Raw genomic sequence first — 4,729 nt, 5'->3', positions numbered from 1 at the left:
ATCGCAGCTTATATAAAACTTTACTCCTTTGTCAGTAGCGAAAATTAGCTGCGGTTTGCATACGCAGGTCTATGGGTGGCCACAGTCACCGGGAATAATTTGAGCCATAGTTTTATGACTTACGAAAATGTTTATGGGTTATGTTGTAAGGAACTAATGAACTATAATAGGTACTTGTCTGCAGGCGAATTTTTAATACCGTAATGAGTTTTCTAAATGCCTTAGAATTATTAGTGTAACATGTTTGCAAATGTGGTTTTGTTCAACTAAAGTCAATAATTAGTACTTGTATCTTAAAAAATAAAGTTTTCTATGTATTAGGTACATAGATAATGGAGATATCGGAAGTAGATAAATCTTAAATGAAAAGAGTCCCCAAAATTTACTTACTACTTTAAACTAACCTACTTTATATTGGTCCTCGTCGAAAAGAGGTCAACTTTTTATTAATCCTCCACTTGTGCAGTCATTGCTTTACCGGTTATGTAGACATATTGGTTAACAAATTATTAAGTACCGCTGGTCCACCGATAACAAGACAAGACTAGTCGCCGGCTTTTATTCTGTTTTTCTATATTACGTGATACAATTTTTTACTTATGTACTTTGCAAGTTCATCTCCAAAATTCTTAAACTAACAAATTGCCTACTAGTTTATTCCATACAAACCATAAGGATATAATCATTTTAAAAAAACACTAAGAAATAAGTCTTATGTTCCCATAAACGAAGTGTGACATATTTTTGTCAAACAACGAAATGATTGTTATAAATAATGGAATATTACCTTTGGGAATATCCTTAATGTCTTAATATTGTGTATGAACTAGACACAAGTGATATATTAACTTCAACTAATATTTGACAATAAGAACAAAGTGATGTTTTTCGCACTTTAAAATTCAAATAAATAGTTTTACGTTGATAATATCGACATGAAATTTTTTTTTTGCCCTTTGGGGGTGTGGTGAGGAGACAAATGAAAGAGTTTGTGAGGTCACAGCGTTTATTGAGTCAGTGTAGTAACGATGTGATTTCGGACCGATGCTCACGCAGTTGGTGGTTGTAGTCGACGGTGAATTCCCCAGGCCGATGATCGATACCGCGTCGGATATAGTCAGTGGCAAATTTCTAAGGTCGAAGATCGGCACCAGATGTAAGCGGAGATGATGGTGGTGGAGTGGTCGAGGCGATCGGTGGCTCGACACCGCGTTGGTGGAGACAGAACTTGTATATGGTGTTCAGAACTAGGGATGACGCTAAGATTAAGATTATTATTTTTATTTTTATAAGCAATAATTGTTCGCCTGAAACACTCATCCACATTGAAAAAATCTCCTGATAAAAAATACATGACGCCAACGGGACTCGAAATCTTGTCTTAAAAACATTAATTTATCAAAAAAATAATAATAATTATTATTATTATTAAGATTACTGCTAAATACTTGTGAAGAATATGGAAAACAGCATAATATGATGTACAACCCGAAGAAGACGGAATCGATTGTGTTCCACCACGGAAAAAGTCAAGATACAAGTAAGATGCTCCCCGCGAGGCAAAAATAAATGCATGTTCGAACGTGAAATACTTGGGCCACATTATTAATCAAGACCTATCGGACGATGGCGATATCGAACGACAAAGGAGAAGCCAAAGCATAGTGTCTAATATGATTGTCCGCAGATTTTGCAAATGCAGCAATACCGTACAATACGTGTGAGACATGTGTCACTACCGAACTTGCTCGATGGAACGACTCCGAATTCAATATAATGACGCCTGTAGAATAGGGTGTATCGATTTTTAACTTTTTTTTGTTTTCAAATTCCAAGTTGAGAAAAAGTTGCTACTAGGTACCACAACTTACCACAAAAAGTTTTGGATTTTTAAAAAAATGTTTAGGTCTCCCGCACAAGGCCTAAAGTTTTATTTTTTTTCAAAATAAGACCTAAACATTTTTTTAAAAATCCAAAACTTTTTGTGGTAAGTTGTGGTACCTAGTAGCAACTTTTTCTCAACTTGGAATTTGAAACAAAAAAAAGTTAAAAATCGATACACCCTACTGTAGAATGATATTTGGATACTGAAGATACAGCAGCGCATTGAAAATGTTCACGGAACCAGAACTGAATGGATTTGCCGGCCTGATGAGACACCGGGTCACTGGAGCCAGGATGCGGCTAATAGCCTCCGCTAACACTTTGGTGACCGCAGCCTACCAGCACCAAGCGCCACTCCTGAGTGAGCGCTGGGCCCAAGCGCACTCACGACCACACCCTGCATAGTTGTCCTTATTTGTAAAATTATTATATCTATTATACAAAAAAATGTATATCTATATGGGACGTGTGGGATTGCTCTAACCTCTCCACATTCTGGAATACTTGTAGGTTGTAAGGCGATGCCTTCGTTACCTTCTAGTAGCTACCGCTAGAACCTAAATATTAATATAGCACTCAATGCTTGATTAGTTAAAAATTTGTTATCTGTTTAGCTTTTCAAACTTTCTAGTAATCTTTAATTGAAATGAATTATTCTGTCGTATTTATTTTAATTTGCTTTATTGAGCAAATATTTGCAAATTAAAATGAAAATTTTCTTCACAGTGTTTTGGAGGAACATAGGAATCCGGAAGGAATCTCCTTATTTATTATTTATCAATTACTTTTTATGTTTCAATATTTTTAACGAAACTTTCTAAAATGTGCATAATAATTACATCCAAGGTGAGGACACATTACCGATGAACAAATGGTAAATCACATTAATTTTATTATTAATGTTATGTATTATAAGTGTATCATTTCCGTGTTATTTCTTGGAACCTTAATCGTGGCCAGTACTGTCTGCTAGGGACATTGCAATCGAACATTCAAAGCACACTGGTTGTAAAATATGGAAACTATGGTTGTACTATATACGTTCAAGGACAACGCTACACATCATTGATATTCCGACTTTGGTTATGGTTCATGGAACCAGTGGAACGGATATGTTTGTTGACCATCACAAATAGAAGTAAAAAAATATCATACCTCTTTCAAAAAGCTACCTAAATAATGTCGTATCAAAGGATTTTTATTTATTTATTTGACGTTTTTGAAATGTATACTTATTTATTTATTTACACGCCTAAAAAACCTTTTACATGAAGCTAAGTTCTTAAATTTATCAATTGAAAAAAGCTTTGATGATACCACTTAAAAAGCTCACATAACGAGAAGTTATATAAAATTATCATACCACATAGGCCAGTGCAATTAGCGATTCGCGATCGAAGTAATTCCGGTAGTCCCAATTTTTTTATATGTTATATAAACTGATCTCCTGATGTAAAATCTGAGTTTCCGACCTTGGCGCACCTGTGCTCGCGCCGCCATTTTGAAAAAACTGGCCGAAATCGGGCAAAATCTAGTTTTTCCCAAATATCTCATTTTCAATGCAAATTTTGGCTAAAGTATTTTAACAAGTATAATAGAACATAAAATAACCTACAACTTTTGTTGAAACAAATTTCTTTTATCTCTAATGGGTACCGAGGTAGAAAGTCGTAAAGGTGCGTATATTTTTGAAAAAACAAGTTTTTTGCGCGACTAGGTTTGGTTTTTTATAAATACCTCGTTTCCAGTACAATTTTGTGAAAAATTTATTGATAATAATTTTGTAGAAAATAAAATTTCGTTAAAGAAATAGGTATATAATTTATATTTTTTATCTCTATTACGTATCCAAACTCTAATCCACCAAAACCAGGCCAAAATTGAAACAGAGGTTAAGTGTTTTAAACTTGGCATTCCTTGATTTTATTTTTCTTTAACAATTATTGTTCTAAGAACATATACGTTGACAACAATCGTCATGCCTGTGTCAGACCTAGCTATAAATATAGTAGGTAGACTATTTCAGCATATCGGTCGCCATACATTCCCAATGGGAAGACCACTAAAATTGGCCAAGCCACTACATTTGTACTCGCAGCTTGGTATGACATGCCTATCAACGTAATCACAACATACATTTAAGATTATTAATACAATTAAGATGATAAGGTACATAAAAAAGATAAAAAATTGATATTTTCGTAAAATTAACATTTATTGACATTATTTTCTTTATTAGTTAAGTTGTCAGCATAACAAAAAATAAAATTAATGGTAGATCATTTTAGACAGAAGTACGAGCCCTTGACTATAGTTTCTTACTTCTGGCCCTGAATAGCTTCTTCATTTGTCTCATCACCCAAATTTGTGGCGACTGGGTCATCATATTTCTCGTCATCGTCATCAACGAAGGCTTCTACAGCATTCTTGCAGGAGTTGCCATTGCAATGAATGCAGAGTAGGGAACATTTCAAACCCGACTTTCTGCAGGTGCACTTTCCAGCGCAACCTTTTTTGCATTGACATGATATGAAGTTCAGCAAGGCCTGAGGTGCAGCTTCCTTCAACATTGTTACTGGAGTAAGTAACCCAACAGCATCCTTTTTCCACCCCCATTCAGTCGGATCTTTATCGTGACCAAGCCAAGTCTGCACTTGCAAGTATGTTCTTGAAGCGTGTTGCTGGACTGCATCTTTGTGGGTGGTAGCCTGGATAAATTGAATTCGTTCTTTTTTACTCCTTTGACAAAAATTATGTACCTTAAATTTTCCAAATTTGATTTCTCGTTGCCGCCATACAATAGTGCAAATAGTTATTCGGCAGCCAAAGTGATTGTTTCTGTCTT

Source organism: Hesperophylax consimilis, chromosome 1 (assembly GCF_061612785.1).
Source record: "Hesperophylax consimilis isolate HC1 chromosome 1, BYU_Hcon_1.0, whole genome shotgun sequence".
In the NCBI taxonomy this organism is placed as follows: domain Eukaryota; kingdom Metazoa; phylum Arthropoda; class Insecta; order Trichoptera; family Limnephilidae; genus Hesperophylax; species Hesperophylax consimilis.
Note: the sequence above shows the minus strand (reverse complement) of the source record.